This window comes from Neoarius graeffei, chromosome 17 (genome assembly GCF_027579695.1).
Source record: "Neoarius graeffei isolate fNeoGra1 chromosome 17, fNeoGra1.pri, whole genome shotgun sequence".
NCBI classification, from domain to species: Eukaryota; Metazoa; Chordata; class Actinopteri; order Siluriformes; family Ariidae; genus Neoarius; species Neoarius graeffei.
In genome coordinates this window covers 56,954,647-56,975,910 of record NC_083585.1, presented here as the reverse complement: position 1 = coordinate 56,975,910, position 21,264 = coordinate 56,954,647, and the positions used below count along the sequence as shown (strand labels likewise).

At 41.2% G+C, this 21,264-nt stretch overlaps 1 protein-coding gene across 1 annotated transcript in view; it reads right to left on the bottom strand.

Moving 5' to 3' along the window:
* nlk2 (nemo-like kinase, type 2) overlaps positions 1–21,264 on the bottom strand; it is a 269,767-nt gene that overhangs the window by 55,365 nt on the left and 193,138 nt on the right. The window lies entirely within an intron of this gene.

The window sequence follows — 21,264 nt, the reverse complement described above, 5'->3', positions numbered from 1 at the left end:
GCAATGTAACAATTAACTACGACCAAAAGTAACTGAACTTGAACACTCAACCTGGATATAGCTTGTATATAAGTTGGATTGTTGTTCAGGCTTTTTGGACTTGTACCATTTTTATTGTTAAGACTTTGACTTTGTACATTGGATTAACAGAAGACTGAATTACATTCGATCAGAATCAGCATTCAATATTGCTAAGTTACCCTCCCGTTCTTAACTTTTTGTAAAATCTATAATTGTTCCATCAAATGTGTATGTAGTAGTGCTGTCAAGCGATTAAAATATTTAATTGCGATTAATGTCGTGACTGTCATAGTTAACTCGCGATTAATCGCAATTTAATCGCACATTTTTGTCACACGAAAAACCATTGTAATTCTCTTACCAGCATAAAAAAGTGAATGGGCTTGTTTTGTACTAATGTTTTTCTTATTGCAAAGCATAACATGTCTTGACACAGCCACTGCAAACTGAAACCTAAGCTGAGCACCGTGGCTCTTCGTCCCGAGACTAACAAAAGAACCATGAGTGAAGTAATCTACTGCTTGAGTTAGTCTATCAGAGAGACAGGTTACACAGTGACGGTAGGCTTGACATGCTTGATTATAATATAAAGTACACTATTATATTAACTTTAAGTTGTTCGTTGATAAATATTGCATTGAATCTGATCTTTACTGTTTCAGCTCACTGAACACATTTTGTACTTTTACACTTTCTGCCTGTTGATGCGTCGCGCTGTCCAATCAGAGGCGGCCAAATTTGCATATTACAGGAAGGATTTCTGGGATAGCATTGAGTTTACAGTTCAGAGGGATCTGGCATCTTTAGACGCTGTCTTCTTAAAACTGAATAAATATTTAAAAAGAGCCAAATGAGCCAGTCTTTTGAACGGCTCTTTTCAAAGAACGGATCACAAAGATGCGGATCCCATCAAAGAGCCATAAATCCCATCTCTACTAGCGCGCCCTGCCCGCGCTGGTTCTTTGGGGGGGGAGGGCAGAGGACTCTGGCTGTGCGGGGCGTGGCATTACAGTCTAGCTGCTATTGTTTTTCTAAGCAAAGTCTCTGTTCCAAGTTCCTGGCAGTTTCAAAAGCTTATGAAAAACCTACATCATGTCACAGAGCGTTAATCTCGCGATAAAAAAAATTATCGCCGTTAAAATTGAGTCAAGTTAACGCGTTAATAACGCAACATTTTTGACAGCACTAGTATGTAGTATAATTTTTTTTTTTTTGAAGTCCTTCCCACGCCGTGTGGCGCATCGGGCGGCGCCAATCTCCGTTTCCACAGCCCTCGGCCTCTCGCCTATTACATAGCTAGGGTTACAGTGGGGGGCGGGTCCTCTGGTAACCACGAGAGTTTAACTCCCCACTCGCATCTGTATTGCAGCGTGCCTTGCCAGATGGTAGTAGGTACCATTTTTATGATGGTCTTTGGTATGACCCGACCGTGAATAGAACTTACAATCTCCTGATCGAGAGGCGGACATGTATGTAGTATAATAATAATAATAATAATAATAATATTGGCTGGCTTTTTTTCATGGTCTATCAGATATATTCCATTCAGCTACTCGTCTTTGACTCGTTCAATATCATGCTCGCTGAATGGAATATATCTGATACACCACTCAACACCAGCCAATGTTATTTAAATATTTTATCCACATTCACTGGATATGAGCAATCGCAGGCTCTGATTGGCTACTCTACTACTAGGATATCAGCTCATATACCATGAGTAGAGAAAAATAAAATGGCAGAGTGCATCAAATCAGATATATCACTTTGTTATCAAGTATTTAAAAGAAACAGAAATGGCTAAATAAAAGAATATAGTGTGTCTCCCACCCCCAATATCTCCTGTTCCACACTGCAGCCCAGTTGGTGGCGGTAATGCACCTTTAAGTTGGTTTGCCAACCGCCAAAAAACCCTAAAGAAGAAAAAAAAAAGGCGGAGCATGTTACTGAACCAACCGAGGACGAAATAAAAACTTGACTCAAAAACAAAACCGCAAAAAATACAAAAAAAAGGAATGAAAATATTTGATGGTAAGAACGTATCTTTTTTTCATTTTTCAAGAATTATTGTCATCATCACATTTTTCACAAATTGCTCCTGTCATTTCGCCAGCTTGTTTCCATTCTCAGCGGAAATTATTTTGTCGGACGTTTTGTAAAAGCAAATCGAATTTGCGAAAAAATAAAAATAAAAATGCTCTGTTTCTCAAAATCTAGTGAATGTGGATAGAATACGGGTCGTTTTACGATCAGGGTACAAAGTTTGTGTCACAGGGGTCCAAAATTCAAATTGATTCAAACTGGTTCTTGTACCAGTTTTTAAGTGAAGGACAAGTTAAAGAACAGATAGGCATGTGTAATAGTTTGTATTATAACAAGATTAAGTGTCGCTTTAAGCGGGGCTGGGAGAAACAAATGAAGTGATTCTCGGAGAGGACTTTTTTTTTTTGACAATTCAGAATCCACGACTTCCATAGTGCTTTTAAATATAAGGCTGTAAGCTTTGTGTTAGTTGTCTCTAATATTTATGTCCCAATATCTTGACCACATTTTAGGATGAAAATAATCATTTTAGATATGTTATTTTATATTGAAAAATTAGCTGTCTCGGAGAGGACATTTTTTGACACAATTACATACTAATTTGATCAAAAATAGCCTGAAAACTTACTGGCATTCAACATTAAAACTTAACTATGTTTCCAATGATATGGAACCAAATATGTGTTTTATGGTATAAAGAATGATTTAAGTGCATCCCTTTTGGGTCAAAAAAAGCACTTTCTCTAAATGACACGAGTAATTTTGCTAAATATGACATATATTGCCATACACTCACCAAAAATAACGTTATCACCAAATTTTTTTTTGCATGGTAAATAGAGCTATCACAGGGCTACAATAAACAAACAAGTTTATTTAGTCAAGCCTTTTGATATTGAAGATAAGTGTTAAATGTGATTTTTAGCTTGCGTACCCTGATTGTAAAACAACCCATAAAACAGTTATTCCGATCAATCTCATCATACACGGATTATAGACAACTCAGTGCTATGCGCCTCATCGACTATCAGCTCATGTATGACTTGATTTCGTGGAATAACTGTTAAATCATCAACGAAAGCAAACACACTTATGATTGAAATAGAATTAAACGTGCACCGTGACTTCGACACACAACTAAAAGCATCAGGTCTGAATCTCCTTCAGGATGAACTGTTCCTGGAGTAAAGTGAGTGACTGATAAAGAGAAAGTAACCGAGTATTACTACTATTAATACAGCAGTGATGATCGGGGTCCAAGCAAGAAGTGCGACATGAGATTAAATGTGCACATACTGCACCAGGGCGACACGGTGGTGTAGTGGTTAGCGCTGTCGCCTCACAGCAAGAAGGTCTGGGTTCGAGCCCCGTGGCCGGCGAGGGCCTTTCTGTGTGGAGTTTGCATGTTCTCCCCGTGTCCGCGTGGGTTTCCTCCGGGTGCTCCGGTTTCCCCCACAGTCCAAAGACATGCAGGTTAGGTTAACTGGTGACTCTAAATTGAGCGTAGGTGTGAATGTGAGTGTGAATGGTTGTCTGTGTCTATGTGTCAGCCCTGTGATGACCTGGCGACTTGTCCAGGGTGTACCCCGCCTTTCGCCCGTAGTCAGCTGGGATAGGCTCCAGCTTGCCTGTAGAACAGGATAAAGCGGCTAGAGATAATGAGATGAGATGAGACATACTGCACCACTTACTGATCCAGCTCCACTAAGCCTTCATTAAACAAAGCTTTTCTGATTCACTCTGAATAAAGATCAGTCAGAATGCGTGAAATGCCAGTAAACGTTATTGAGAAAAATTTCTCGTGCTATAGCTGTTCATGTCTTTTGACACCATGATTATCAACCTAATGGGTTATGAGTTACGGCTCTTTAAATTTATGCGTCTGTTTATTCACGTCTAAAGTAAATCAAATAAAGTGGGGTGGTGATGTGCTGTGTGTGCAAATTCCAGTCTGGGTGGACGGCCAGCTGTACACACTTCTCATCTACAATATGCACACACACACACACACACACACACACACACACACACACACACACACACACACACACAAGCAGCTGGAGCTGAGATCTCAATAGAATGCGCCTTTTTCTCTTCTTCTTCTGCCAATCAATACAACAAAGACCATTTTCTTGACTTCAGGAACTGCTGCTTCTTCTGACCAGTCAGAATCACACCGCTAATATTCTATATACTGCACATGGCATGTAGACTGGTGTAATCCCTCATCACAAGCTTGGCTAGACACAAACTTCGCGTAAAATCCTAGCGCTGTATTAAATAAGCCATAAAACACTTTGTGTCACGCTGTTATTGGGCAAAAAAAAAAAATCAAAAGACGGGATGGTGTGAAGAAGTGGACTTACTGTTCAAACCCCAAAGTCTATTATTTTCCCAGAACGGCGCATCCCCAAGTCTTTTATTCCCCTTATGCTACATCAATGACAATGTTTTAATATAGATATTGAAGCGGTGCTGAAAAGCAGAGCTCCTGATAAGAAGCTTATGAGCAAAATATTTCCAAGGGCACAAAATCACCCTGAACAGAATAATATCATTACAGCACCGTGAATGAACCATCGAATTTTGTCATGTTTTTCACCTCAATAAATCACTGCATTATCTTATGACATTACTGTGAGACCAATAATGAGATACGCATCGCAGTTACGATACATATTTCTTTCTTTCTTTCTTTAAGCCTCATGCCATGTGCCAGAAACAACACCATGACGTTTATTATGGTGTGACTGTGCTGGGTGCCTGGTGGACAGCAGTGCACCAGTGCTTTCACTTTACATCATTACTGTAGAATTACCATCCGATATCGCACCTGATATTGGAAATAGCTGTCTGGTTACACGTCCACGCACAGCACCATTAGGACTAATCGCCATGCACCTGTTCCTGATTAGAGCGCAATCACAGCGCAGGCATTTATATAAGGACTCTGAGTAATGCACAGACTTTGCGAAAGCCTTGTATTCTGTGTCACTTTTCTGGTTTTGACCCCGTTTGTGTTTTTGGACTGCGAGTATTGTATCTGTGCTGAAATCTCTGATATCGTGTTTGTGCCTCGCTTGCCTGGTTTTCGACTCTGCCTCCATCTGTCCCCGTTTTGGATCTATTTGCTAGCGTGCTTTCAGTAAAACTCTTCCTGCGATTACATCCATCGAACGCCCTTACATGACCGAAATGTCACCTGTCCAACAAGCGAGTGGACAATAAAACTGTTTTAACTCGTTTTATATGAAACTGTCAGGAATGTTTTCTGAAAACGTGTTAGTAAATAATCCCATGTTATTTTTAAAAAATAAGTGCTGGATAAAAATCCATCTATGTTACAGAAATAAAGATACAAATTTCATTGTCTGGGGGTCAAGTGTTTATGAGATGAGATATGTTGCCTTCAGGGCTTTGAACCAGAATTTTTTTCCTATTGGTTCGTTCCGAACAGAAACAGAATTTTAACGTTTCCGGTTTTGGGTTCCACCATTAAATAGACGTTCCCGAACCGGTTAGAACAAAAAAATTTCGTTCCTGGAACGGTTAATTACGTTCCCTGTCAGCGGTTTAACAAATGGCTATAAAGTTATGTCTCTGTCTCATCCGGCTTAAGCCAAATGTAGGCTAATTCTATTACAACCTTCATTAAATAAGACAAGAAATAATTCAAAACAATTATTATTTCAAATGTTGGCGATTTGGATTCTCAGCATGTCTTCCCGTCTACACAAACAGAAAAAGTGCCAAAAATGAAAGATAATTCGTTTAGTGTGTTACCAAAGGCTAGTCAGGCCCTATAGAGGGCTACCGCATGACGTCACCGCGCCGCGAGATTTTGTTAGGCGCCATATTGGAAGACCAAGTACACATCTATGCAAGTACATACATTCATAAAACAAACTACAGCTGAAATGTAGCCAGGGCCGGTTCTGCCCTAATCTGGACCCGGGTGCAACATCGCGCAACCCCCCCCCCCAAAAAACACCAGTCTAAATCAGGACAACCATCACATAACTATAACTATAAACATTTTATATCAACTATTTTAACTAAATGGACTATAATAAATAAGCCTGCAGGCAGCCACGGCGGGCTGCCTCAGAAAACTAACCATTCAATGACAACTGAAAGCCTGCAGCCACTGCGGGCTGCCTCAGAAAAGTAACCATTTGTCCTACCTTAAAACTCGTTTTGCATTTTCTGCCTCCTTTTTTGTATTTTCAACCCTCCGTTTATTTTCTTTCCTTTTCTGAAAACCCGATTTGTGTCCAGACATTTTGTTCTGCTACCAACGAACTAACTCGTCAGGTCTCGTCTCTCGAGCCCGCGATGATTCCCGTGGGAAGGGCAACAACTGATACATTTTTACAAACAGCCAATAGGGAGGTTGCATCGTTCAGGCTCTTCTTTGCTCAGACACTCAGTAATGGAGACGTGATAGCAGTCCACCTTCCCGCTCTCTCCATTCAGTCAGCGACCGTCACACAGGAAGTGAACCCCAGCGGGTCATAGAAACTTGCGCAGGAGAAGAATGGCTATTTTATTTGTAGGCTACGGAAACTTTGAGGAACGAAATAAAAACCGGTATTAACCGGTTACCATTATTTTTAATAAGCGTTTCTGTTCCGGAACATAAAAAATAATAAAGTTTCTGGTTTCGTTTCTGTTCCATGTGAAATAGAAAAAGTTCCCGGTTTTCGTTTTCGTTCCTTGAACCGGTTCAAAGCCCTGGTTGCCTTGCACTTACGATCGCGTTCCTTGTGATGGTACACAGACATCATTTGGTCGCAAAAGCCATCAAAAATCAGGTCGATGCATTACCGTATTCTCTGACATATACGGCTTCATGCCGCTATTCATGAATTATACATCATACTTTTTGTCTGCCTAGTGTTACGTATTTTTTTTCTCCACATTTCCTGATGTGGAACATCTGCAAAAAAACACCTCAGTTCCTGTTCTTCTGTTATAGCAGCTAATTAACAGTTACTCCAGGAAATTGAGTCGTACTGTACATCATGAGCTGACAGCCGACGAGGAGCGTAGCACCGAGTTGTCTTTAAGCCATGTACGACGAGATTGAGTGGAATAACTGTTATTCTATCCACATTCACTGGATTTTGAGAAACAGCATTTTTATTTTTTGCAAATTCGATAAATAGAACTTTATACAAAACGTCCGACAAAATAATTTCTGATTAGAATGTAAACAAACTGGCGAAATGACAGGAGCAATTTGTGAAAAATGCGATAAAAATATAGCCTAGTAAACTAGACCCACCCGCCTAGCGGCCAAAAATATTTTTGCCTACGACTAAATATTCGCATTTAGTCTGGCTTGCCAGGCTAATAAGAATAATAATTCTTGAAAAAAAAGTTATGTTCTTACCATCAAATACTTTCATTCCATATTTTATTGATTTTTTTGGGGGGGGATTTTCTTCTTGACAGTTTTTTTGGCAGTTGGCAAACCAACTTAAAGGTGCATTACTGCCACCGACTGGGCTGGAGTGTAGAACAGGAGATATTGGGGGGGAAACAAAAACTATATTCTTTTAGCTATTTCTGTTTCTTTTAAATACTTGATGATTATTTTTACTGTTTTGTTTTCGAGTAGAATTTTTATTTCGTCCTCGGTTGGTTCAGCAACACGCTCCGCCATTTTGTTTTTCTCTACTCACGGTATATGAGCTGACAGCCTTGTAGCAGAGTAGCCAATCAGAGCGCGCGATTGCTCATATCCAGTGAATGTGGATTGTTGTCGAGAGTTATTTTCTCTCTACAACTCACAATCTCTTCCTCTTTTTTCATTTGTTTTCCAAATTATGATTAGAAATGCCGTCCTAACTGTGAAGATAGATTTTGTGGACTAGTATTCTGAAATCTTCCTGGAAGTTGCATGGAAAATATCAGTAATTAACCTTAATCGTTTCATGTAAGAATTCAGCAGGAGGAATGGACAAACTTCCGTGTCCATATACCTCTGTTAATCAAGCTAGTGAAGTGTCTCAAATTGTATCCTCATGTACCGTTCTACACAAACACTAACCGGTTTTCCTATTACTGTTTGTGTTTCAAAGCTACTGAAATGTTAGTTTTTGTGTCCGAGTTTTCTGGATGTTCGAAATTAAATAGTATTTATGCATGAATTTTCTTTACATTTAACAGCATGACTTGGAACCCTGCTAAACAGGGACGTTTCGGCTCTGATTTTCCATCTCACGGATGCTGCATTTAATCTTCCGAATATACATAAGATACACAGACATGCGCGTGAACAACGTGCCTTACTTCCGCACATGCACATAAAGTCATGCATCTACGTACTTTGCCTCGGGCTGCACTGCACCAGGTGTGAACAACAAGGTGTTTCCTCGAACAACAAACTCACCTCCTCATGTTTTATTCCTTATATATTGTTCAAAGCTGGATGTGTGACAGCGGGGGGAAAAAAAAAGGCGACGCGCCCTTTGAAAAACACCTCCTGACTTTTTAAAAAGGTGCGTCGAGAAATGCAATGGAGCCCTAGACTGGGATACCAGTGCGAAGAACACGAGGAATATATTTATTTTGGACTTGAGACGCTTGTGACTGAAATAATAATAAAATGTTCGAATGCTGCAGTAATCCTAAACCATAAAAAATATGGAATAAAGAAGTGTAGGGTTGTCAAGGATTAAGGTCACAGAGAATTCAGAAGGTCCATTTGGGGTTGTTTGGACAAAATGTTTGGAAACTCCTGGTTTAAGGCAATATGGTAAAAACACACTCCTCTGTCCTGAAGATGTCGGAAAACTTAAAGGAAAACAAAACCCAAAATAAATGCTGTCTGTCGATGATGGAAAGTGCCGTGATGTGCCTTGTGCATGTTTAAATTAAAAATAAAACTTTAATAACAACAATGTATCCATTTTAAAAGTTTTGATATTGCTAAAAACAGGCTTACACTTTTTTTCCCTTAGTAACACACAGCCATCAAATAAACGGCTTCTAATTCTTAAAAAAACAAAACAAAAGGAGTGCTGTTCCTAGCACAGCTCCTCATTGGCCAGTGTGTGTGTGTGTTCACTGCTTCAGATGGGTTAAAAACAGAGAAAAAGCTTCACTGTGCTGTAGATGTGACAAATCAAGACTCTAAAGCTACGGTGACACTACAGCTCACGATGCTTTGCGATGGGTTATCGATGAAAATGAGGCGTTTTGGTGACGATGCATGGCGATATACAGGCGAGCTAAAAGTTGTGGTCACACAACAGCTCGACTGTGATGCTTCGTGCACTCGAGTGACCACGCCCACTCACAGGACCCGGTCGTTATGGGAAACACCCGATGCTGATCTGAGCGCAATCAGCACACGCATATGAGGACGCTGTTTTCACAGTTTCACAGGCTGTTTTGTTTGTAGCCATGTTTAGGACTCTGCTTCCGGTTTTGTTTTTGCAAATATCACGCCTGCTCTGAACTCTTCCTGCACTTACATCCGTCTCCCGCCGCATACTTGACAGAATACTTCACAAAGTCTCTGAAAACAGCGTCCTTATATGCGCGTGCTGATTGCACTCAAATCAGCATCAGATGTTTCCCATAATGACTGGGTCCCAAGTGTGCGCTCAACACGCTCCGAAGGACCCACGAAGGTAAACACACTTTTCAAGTCTCGGCAAAGGTTAGGCTATACCGAGCAGCTGTGATGATGTTGATGAGGCTCCCGCGAGCATCGGGGACATGGATCCGAGACAAATACATCTCAAGAGGCTTGATGAAAGTTCCCCAAGCTTGGGGAAGTATTCCCAAACCCATGTGAGGATTCACTGCTTAGTTTGTCAACGAAAACATCACCACCAAATTTCAATGCATGCGTTAAAGTGTTTCGTGACGTTTTTGGCCACTCACGAGGCGGAGACACACCAAAAAATAACTCGCAAAGCTCGGAGAACAATCGCACGATTGGTGGTCATGTAACCAATTTTTCATCACCAAATATTCACGAGATGTAGTGTGACCAGGGCCTAATCAGAAATTTTCTGCAACTGTGTGATTTTTCCTGGCGACAAAATCCGCGAATCAATAGACTTCACTTTTATGAAGTTTAAATCTCACTCGGCTAGATAACGCATACGCAGTACTGACACAGATACGAGTAAACAATCCCGCTGCCATAGCGATGCAATTCTTGCTGTCTAAAAAGAAAGATCGCATTTCTCAGTGTATAAAAACAAACAAAAGCATGCCACATAAAAACACAAGGAAAATTAATTTAAAAATAAATAAATAGCCTACTGTAAGTAGCCAGTGATGGAGGCAGCTAAAGGCTCACAGAGACTGGGTGTGTATGCGCCCAATGTTTACGTGTGTGCACACGCGTGTGTTCGTACACTCCTTCAATGATCGGGCTCATTTCTACACTTGACACTCGGCACCTTTAGGGCTGTTTACAACCATTTAGAAGCGATATATCCACTAGATCTCAGCCTCGGCAAGTCATGTAGCATATAAATGATGTCACAGTCTCAGATTCTCTCGCATAATTTGTACTCAGAGCGCGATATTTGAACCTCGGAGAGAGTAAGATGTCCGTGCCCATCAAACAGAACTGAAATGTGACGATGTGAGACAGGACCAACCTCCACGACAAACTGTTTACAACAGGAAAAGCAACAAAGGACTAAATTTTATTTAGAGTGAAGATCGACCCGAAACATCGATCGGAACTGAATTCGCATGATAAATGAGAGGGGAGATACAATTCTAGTCAGAAGAAAATGTGTTAAGTTGAACTAATTACGAATTTGTTCGCAAAAAATTGACAGTTTTGTGCAGAAGGTCGAGTTCTTTCAAATAAAACAATCAGAACTGTAGGAGGATTGAGAACTGAAGGAGGGAGGAGACACGATTTAACTGAAAATAAACAAAGTTGTAAACAAATTGTTTACAACAAGAAAATCAACAAACAAATGACTTATTTTTGCCCCCTGAGGGAAGATCGACCCAAAGCATCGATCAGAACTGAAATCGGGTGAGAACTGCGAGAGGAGATTCTAATTACAATTCTAATAAGACGTCCCAAAACTCGTTAAGGTGACCTAATTAGCAGTTCATCTCATCTCATCTCATCTCATTATCTCTAGCCGCTTTATCCTGTTCTACAGGGTCGCAGGCAAGCTGGAGCCTATCCCAGCTGACTACGGGCGAAAGGTGGGGTACACCCTGGACAAGTCGCCAGGTCATCACAGGGCCTAATTAGCAGTTCATTAGCAAAATTTGACAAAACAATGACAAAGTGTTGCGTACACTGCAAAAAATGATTTCTTGTTGAGAGAAAATATCTTGGGTGGCACGGTGGTGTAGTGGTTAGCGCTGTCGCCTCACAGCAAGAAGGTCCGGGTTCGAGCCCCGTGGCCGGCGAGGGCCTTTCTGTGCGGAGTTTGCATGTTCTCCCCGTGTCCGCGTGGGTTTCCTCCGGGTGCTCCGGTTTCCCCCACAGTCCAAAGACATGCAGGTTAGGTTAACTGGTGACTCTAAATTGAGCGTAGGTGTGAATGTGAGTGTGAATGGTTGTCTGTGTCTATGTGTCAGCCCTGTGATGACCTGGCGACTTGTCCAGGGTGTACCCCGCCTTTCGCCCGTAGTCAGCTGGGATAGGCTCCAGCTTGCCTGCGACCCTGTAGAAGGATAAAGCGGCCACAGATAATGAGATGAGATGAGAAAATATCTTCAATATGGGTGAATTTATCTATTATTTCTTATTAGAAGTTTACTAGAACTCAAATGTAAGATTATTTAGCTTACTTTGAGACGCTTTTACTAATTTCAAGCCTTAAATTTTCTTATTCTATTGGCAGATAATTTTGCTTCTTTCTAGAATTGAATGCTTAAAATGAGCAAAATTATCTGCCAACAGAATAAGAAAATTTAAGGCTTGAAATTAGTAAAAGCGTCTCAAAGTAAGCTAAATAATCTTACATTTGAGTTCTAGTAAACTTCTAATAAGAAATAATAGATAAATTCACCCATATTAAAGATATTTTCTCTCAACAAGAGATCATTTTTTGCAGCGTACAAGGTCGAGTTCTTTCAAACGAAAAAACAATCAGAACTGAAATCCATTGAGAAATGAGGGAGGGGATGCGATTTAACTGAAAATGAACAACGTTGTAAACAAATTGTTTACAATAGGAAAATCAACAAACAAATGACCAGGTTTTGTTCCTCAAGTGAAGATCTACTCAAAATGTCAACCAGAACTGGAATCGGATGAGAAATCAGAGAGGAGATATAATTCTAGTGAGAGGCCAAGTCGTTAATTTGGCCTAATTAGTAACTCGTTAGCAAAAAATTTGACAAAACAACGACCAAGTTTTGTGTGGAGTGATGAGTTCTTTCATTAAAAGAAACAATCAGAACGGAAATCAGTGGAGAACTGACGGAGGAGATACGATTTAACTGAACTGTGGGCGACGGCTGGACGGACGCCACGCCATGGCAACAGCTCGTCGGCCTTACGGACAGATGAGCGAATGAACAAGTGAACACTCGAACATTTCTTGTGTGGATATTCATCAGTATAAAGGAGGTTATTTTTAGGTTTTGTTTGGCTTTAAAAAGTCACAGCTTTACCTTTGACTGTTACAAAGTGCTGGCACTGGAGACTCCTTCCACAAACGATGAATAAACATCGTTTATTCACAGAAAACTTCACCATATCGAGGATTGCGCTTGTTTTTCTTTCTTAAACAGCAACACATTCAACCACAAGCCTGTCTATTATTCGGCTTGGATTATCGTCCATCATACCCTAAAGTCCTTTTGTGGGTTGTTACTATAGAAACTATAGCGCATCACCTTTTGTCATATAAACCTGTGATTTATAGCTGCACTTCATGCAGAGCTGCTGTTAGAGAGCACGAACAGTGCTTTAGTATCCGGAGGCATATCAGGTGGAAATTTAAATTCAATCCAAGTTAATTGAAACGGCTCTGACTGAATTCAGAACTGAATGCAGAACGACACACTTTTTACAGAATTCAAATATGTTTATCCGTTCTTGAGATATTACAAATCAGAGATTGAAAAAATGGCTCAAGTTTTAGAAACCCGCCGTAATATTCTGTCTGAAGATCACATGATCCAAAACGGGCCTCATTAACCAATGAGATCAAAGGTTTTTTCTTAATAACTTTTCTATTTTTCAAGATATTCACATGGAAATCGGCAGCACACACATGGTTTTATACTGAATACAAAGTTTAAAAATGGGTAAAAACAAATTATGCAAATTTATATTTAATTAGTATTCATTACGCTAATTAGGTAACATGTTAACTCGGTACACGATTAAAAAAAGAGTAATAAAAGATCATTTCAAATCCCCTCTTTGTGCCCTGTAGGCCTTTGTATTTCTCAGTAGGGCCTACTAGTGTTTATATGAAAGGATATAAATGATTATTTCGATTAATATTCACAGCTTTCAAGGCGAACCTCGAAAAAACTGTCTCATCCACATCCAATAAACAATTCACATTAACTGAACTGAAATTGACACTCGCGTTTCTGACATCCCGACTACTAAGATCTCAATACTTTTCATCAAAACAACTCCAATTTTATTCTACAATAGTTATTTATTTACAGGAATCAGTTTGATTTGAAAAAATAAGTAGGTAAAGCTATGAAAACTCACTTCAAAGTCTCCCGTGAATCATAACATCAAAACTAGCAGACGGAAAATTTTGCTGAATCCTTCATCAGAAACAGTGAGAGCGAGAGAACATCCCTATAAAAGTTATCTGATTGATCTCCATGAGTAATCCAGTGGGAAACTGATCAGAAGCGAGAGAGAGAGAGAGAGAGAGAGCCTTAGCGCTTTCCTGTGACTCAAAAAGAAAAGCACCGGCAGTTTCCCGATGTCCCGCGAGCAGAGTTTTTACTCTGTTGTACCGACTTCAACCTGCCGTTACTCCCAAAGTACTGAACAGATCTTAACCAGATACATTTCTTTGGAAAGCAGAGATCATAAGCTTTTTAATGAGAGTATTCACGATAGAAAATATTCAAGAGTTAAGCAATGACAGGTTTGGAAACTTAGATGAGCGTCTGCATGGACAATTTTCACAGCGCGGCCAGCGAGCGTCTGATACGCCTATTATAAGCTTTGCTTATAGTTCAACCTGTACTGCCTCATGTCGAAGTCCACTACAACATCTAGGCTTAGTGACTTTCTATATGCTGATGATGCAGCACTATGCACTTTCACCCAAGACTCTCTTCAAAACGCAGCCACAGCATTACACGACTCGTGCAAATCGTGGGGCCTCAACATCAGTAAGCCCAAAACAGAAGTCATGCATGCTCAGTACTCCGAACCACCCTCGATCCTGCTTGACAACTTCCAAGTGAAGAGAGCGCATAGCTTTACCTACCTTGGAGGAGAACTAGCAGATGACAGCGACCTAATGCCTGAAATCAGGAAACGGAAAAGTCGTGCTGCGTTCGCCTACCGCTCCCTCGACTCTAGATGCTGGAGCAGGGATGGCCTGCCCATTTCAGTCAAGCTGAAGGTGTATAACGCCATCGTTCTTCCAATACTACTCTCCGGAAGCAAAACCTGGCCGATACTCGGCAAGCGGCTCGACATTTTAGAGGTGTTCCATCAATGGTCCTTACGGTACATCGCTTGCTCAACATCAAGTAGTGACATCACATCACGAACACTGAGGTCCTAGAGATGATCATCCGAGGCAATAGCATAGCTGCCAACATTCTGAAGTTGTAAATAGTAATACAAGGTTGGGTACTGAGTCTTGGTGGGGGGTCGGGGGGGCTTCGCCCCCCCCGCCGCCAAAGCTTTCTAGCAAAACTACCCTGAAAAATCACACTAAAACAAAATAGTTTGACAAAATGTATTCTACAAACTAAACTATCATCTTACATTAATTTGCAAAGTTCTTTTCAACAATGGAAACAAATTTACCTGGAACTAGAATACATATCATCAAAGCAATTTGGCACAGATCAAACATAAAAGGAACCTCTTGTAATCAACACCAAACATAAAAATGCCTCAAAACCTACTTGGCACAAAGTGAAACAGCTCAAAAAAGTGTCAATTTCAACTTGCTTCTTCACATGACTACAAATCAACAACACACCCCGGGCATCAAATCGTGCCCGCCAATCACAACGCAAGGCTTTTGTTTGGATTCTTTGGGCGGGCTTTTGCAGGAGTGATGACAAAGCTGTGCGACGCTGGAGAAAGCACTAGTGAACAGCGCTCGTTTGACTCCACTTTGGAATCAGTTTTAGAAGAATTAGACTTGGAGTTTTCGTTGAAACATGAGCAGGAAGAGGCTCTCCGCTCATTCCATGATCGCTGAATCTTCACCAAAACACTCGACGCTCCAGTGGTGTCCCTCTCCACATGCTGTTTGTTTACCCCATAGACATATAAACATAGATGCCGCATTGAGCTGGTGTCCCGTTGCTGGGATACGTCAGAGTGTCCGCCATATTGGATGTCGCAAATCTTCCCCGTAAACCAATGCAAGTAAATGGACTGAACTTCATAAAGCCCCTTTCTACAATAATATTTAACTCGATGCCTTTTATTCACCCATTAAGACACACACGTACTGTATATATTTGGGAAACAAACAGGCACCAAAACAACATATAGAACTTTTAATGTGATGGTTATAAATAGTGTGCGAAATACCCTGTACACTGCAAACTAGCGATAGATACGTGATAGATAGCTCAGGTAAGCTAATCAGTCAGCATACCGTAGCAAGCTACCTAAACCTGAGGCCACAAAGTGAGCTGAATGACCGCCAAACTGAGTTCGGCCAGGTTCTAACGTCATACCAAAACAAAATACATCACTGATTCCTTCACATTCAGAAAGGTTAAAAACATTCATCATACGTTCAAAAACGCTCATCATAGTGTGGCACTGTATTATCTAATTCTCACTGCTTATAACTCTACACCTCCCCGGTGGAGATGAGCTGGGAAACTGAAGACTGAAGGAACAGTATTGAAAAGTATTTTTCCAGTCTCACCTGTGAAAGGTAATCCCATGTGATCTCGTTTGGACGGTAAACCTGTTGGTACAGTTAAACGCAGTCAATATGGTGGCGAGGATGACGTATGATTCTACGCAGAATGCGACGTCTATGTTTATATGTCTATGGTTTACCCTCCCCCACTGCTTTCTGTCGCTCTGACTACGTCACAGTCACTGTTGCGCTGATTGGTCAGAGCGGGTTCAAATACGAATCCCACCGGTGATAGACTTTGAAAATGACCCATGAAAATTGGCAAAATCGTATTTTATTGTAGTAAATTCGTATTTTCGTAATCAAAACGACAAATCGTAATAAATACGATTTATTCGTAGTAGTTGGCAGCTATGTAATAGGCTCCGCTGGTTGGGCCATGTCTGCAGAATGGACAACACCCGGATGCCGAAGCAACTTCTCTTCGGCGAGTTGGCGCAGGGCTCAAGGCCAAGGAGTCGACGGAAGAAACGCTGGAAAGACTGCGTAAAAGACGACTTGAAGGCTTTCGGCTTCAACAAAGACTGGCATGATATTGCCCTTGACAAAAAGTCCTGGCGCTCCAACATCTGTCGGGGAAAAACGCTCTCAGAACGCAACCTCAAAGATCGCCGACAGGCCAGACGGGCGAGACGGCATGGGGGGGACCCCAATCGTCAAACCTGATGTGGATTATACGCGACGCGAAGCTTTGCTATTTGCCATTTCACAATATAAATCAATGTCATGCCATTACGGTGATAAATAAGAGCTGAGCTGGAACATCATCTTCAATATTATCAGCTGTACCAAGTAGCCAGAGTTATTATGTTTGCAATCCTGGAAGAGCTGCTGCTTGAAATGAAATCCGAACAGGAAATGCTTGCTGTGACCTGTGAGAGAAAAATAAAACCTTTTCCTCGTCTTGTGGATTTTTTTTTTCTTTTCTAGTGCATTCCATTAAGTCGACTGTAAATTTGGAAGTATTGCTGTGTGACTTTAGTGCTTGTTCAGCAGAGATCCTGGCCTCCATCCCGTAAATCACACTTCACGGCCGTTAGGAACACACAGCCTTGAGCTCGGCCCTGCTGTGTTCCGTCTCTCGCTCTCTTTGTTTCTCACCTTTGAGCGTGTTTGTGTACGATGTGCCAAAATGCACAATAGGACGACACGGTGTGACCTGTTTCTCACTGGTCTAATTAGTTGAGATCTAATTGTAAATAAAACGGTTTTACTGATATGAAATTGCTGAGAGAGACGAAGAAAACTCCATGAATCCTGGTTTTAGGCAGAAATCCATCCCTGAGCTAATTTTCAGCCAACCACGTCTCATCATATTCATGTCTACTAGGCAAGACTAATCAGGACACAAAAGGTCGTTTAAGGTCTCCTTGAAAGCTGCAATGCATCACTGATGGCACAGTATCGATCATATACAGTAGCAGGCAAAAGTCTGTACACCCCTACTCTACTCATTTGTCGGTTTTTCTGTATTTTGACTCTTGTCTACAATCATGAAGACATCACAACTATGAAATAACATCTGGAACATGTATGGAATTATGTGGTAAACAAAAATGTGTTTAAAAAAAAAAAAAGTTTGATATTTTAGATTCTTCAGCGTATCCAGTGTTTCCCTTGATGACGCTTTGCACGCTATAGAGATCTTGCAGTCACGTGACCAGAAAGTACACAGCCGCCATCTTGTCGGTAAAAAACACCGCTGAATACTGCTGCACTCGTGTACAGAACGGATCAATTTCAACCGACGGACTACACGGCTCATTTTTCTAATGAACAGATAACTAGATATATGTCTAAAATAAACGACCTACAGATTAGTGACCCTTATCGATTACCGGACGGAGTTTTCACGACCGTGTCAGTGGATATTGAACTGCCAGAGGTGGAATACCCAGACGTGTATAATTACCTCATTAACTTTCCCTCGCTGTTCAGTGGTGAAGCACTGCGTGCTTATAAATCTCTGGACAGTTATCTTTACAGAAATTCAGGATTTGTCAGCGACTCAGATGTGGCATCTTGTAAAGAAGAAAATAACAATCCTCATTGGACGGGTAAGTCACTTAAGTATTACTAGTACTGCACTGACCAGCCGATTATAGAACAGAATAAGGTAATTCCAGCTGTAATTCCAAATCGTCCGTCTTGTTTACGGGCAATTCCATGTAAATGTCAACCTCACCATGCAAAAATAAAGCAACATGTAATACATCAAAACCACTCCCAGAGATCTCACCTAGGCCTGTATTTTACAGATGTGAATAAGTTGAACAAATTTGTAACCAACCTAATATGTCACTGTCAGTCTTTCTTTCTTATAATGTAAAACCCAAGCTAAAATCAACTTTGATCATGTACAATTCTATATTATTGCCACAAGCCACAGAAATGTATGCTAAAATCCACAAAACAGCAAAACAATAGCCATCCTAAATATTATTTAAGAACTTTGATAGTTTTAGCTGATATTTAGAGAGTTTTTCAAAGGGTTATGGTGGTTAAATTGCTGATTTTCCAAACATATGCCATGTCTATTTCAGACGCGTCACATCCATAACGGAATTTCGTCACATCCATAACGCTGACTTTTCCTTCCGAAACTCTGCATGAAATACAAAATATTTTAAACAAAGATTTTTTAATATTCACCTTGGACCCCTCTATCAAATGGATCTCTCCATTTCGACATTAGGTTTACAATTTCACAGAGTTTGATAAAAATGTACAGTCACCCAAGAAAAGTGATACTTTTTCTGTCACATCCATAACGCATCTTTTATTGGCATTTTCTGGCATGCCCTAGATGTACTATGGGAATTGTTCTTGTTCTATCACTTCTCCAGTATGGTACAGCCTTAAAATATGCAACACCTGTTTAAATACTGGGAGACGATAAAACATGCACTGGGTCATTTGTTGCCATTTTGAGTTCAAGTGTCACGTCCATAACGCTGGAATTGCTCTTACCACGGATCTGGCGTTGGAGAAGTAGAGGCTTGGCAGTGGAGATTTGGTGGCTGTTTTCTGAGCTTAGTCAACAGGCCGGCTCTGCCTGCAGCCTCGCTTTTGCTTCCTCTCCCAACGCCGCCTCCTTCGCCTGCCAGACCCGATAACAATCCACAGAGACCCCGCTGGTCTCGCTATCTCGTCCGGAATGTTGTGCATGCGATGGAAATCGCTACAAACCGTCATTTTCTGCTGGAAACCAATGTCCAGTAAGTCCATACGGTTGTAGTGGATATTGAAGTCCAGTACAGACGAACAACACGCAAAAATACACACAAAAAACATAAAAAACGTGCACAGGTAGGGAGAGCTTGTAGCCGCAGCCGTTGTAGTAGAATTGTATATAGTAGGGTTTTCCAGAAGAAAAGGTAGAAGCAGAAGTAGAAGGCGGAAATATGGCGTTTGACCGACAAGATGGCGTCTGTCACAATCTGGATCGGCTGTGACGTCACATGCAAGATCTCTATTGGCGTGATCTTAACCAGCTTTATGAGGTAGTCACCTGGAACGCTTTTCAATTAACAGGTGTGTCAAGCAAACGGTAATTAGTGGACGAGTTTCTTGCCTTCTTAATGTGTCTGAGATCAAACGGTAATTATTCTATCCACATTCACTAGATATGAGCAATCACGCGCTCTGATTGGCTACTCTACGACTAGGCTATCAGCTCATATACCGTGAGCAGTGATGCCACTAACGCGCTACTTAGTAACGCGTTACTGTAGTCGGACTACTTTTTTTCAGTAACGAGTAGTCTAACGCAGTGCTATTTCCAAACCAGTAGTCGGATTTAAGTTACTTATCTAATACACTGTGCGTTACTATTTTTGCATTTCAGGGCGACGTAGGTTATTTATTTATTTTTATTTTTTTGGGCGACCTGGGTTATGTGACACGTTTCTTATGAGGTTATGTCATCTCCTCTCCGCGCACGAGACAGATGTAAACAATGGAGGGAGAGAGGTACGCCTTTTGCGCCTGGAAATACAGACATTATTTTGATTTTATTTCAGCTAAGGATGGCAACATAAAGGTTCGTTGTACACTCTGTGCTGGCGACAAAGTCTTGTCTGCCTTCAAGAATACAACATCAAACCTAAAGAAACATCTAGAGACACAGCATGGCACAACCACGTTAACAGAGCAGGTCCCGCCCGGTGCGAAGAAAACAAATGAAGGAGGTCCCACACCCTGCAAACAAAGAAAGTTGGACTTTGGTTCAAAACCAGTAAGTGTGGCAGAGTAAAGTAGATTGGTTGGGCAGTATGTGGTTGAAGAAATGCTGCCCGTGAACACCGTTGACTCGCCCTCGTTTCGTGCCATTATATCCAAGATCCCTACCAGCAACGTCACTGAGCTGCCTCACAGAGCATCTTTTTCTAGTTACTTGGATAAGCAATACGCAACGATGCGATAAAGTGAGTATTGGAAAAACTGGTAGTCATTTTTATGTTATGGGAATGGGGGATCATTCGCTGCTAAAAGTAACTAATAAAGTAACTTGTAATCTAACTTAGTTACTTTTGAAAGCAAGTAGTCAGTAACTTAACTAAGTTTCTTTTTAAAGAAGTAGTCAGTAGTCAGATTACTGTTTCAAAGTAACTATGGCGGCGGCACGGTGGTGTAGTGGTTAGCGCTGTCGCCTCACAGCAAGAAGGTCCGGGTTCGAGCCCCGTGGCCGGCGAGGGCCTTTCTGTGTGGAGTTTGCATGTTCTCCCCGTGTCCGCGTGGGTTTCCTCCGGGTGCTCCGGTTTCCCCCACAGTCCAAAGACATGCAGGTTAGGTTAACTGGTGACTCTAAATTGAGCGTAGGTGTGAATGTGAGTGTGAATGGTTGTCTGTGTCTATGTGTCAGCCCTGTGATGACCTGGCGACTTGTCCAGGGTGTACCCCGCCTTTCGCCCGTAGTCAGCTGGGATAGGCTCCAGCTTGCCTGCGACCCTGTAGAACAGGATAAAGCGGCTAGAGATAATGAGATGAGATGAGATGAGTAACTATGGTAACACTGACCGTGAGTAGAGAAAAACAAAATGGCGGCACGTGTTGCTGAACCAACCGAGGATGAAATAAAAACTTGACTCGAAAATAAAACAAAAAAAATACAAAAAAAAAAGCGCAACGGAATACAAGT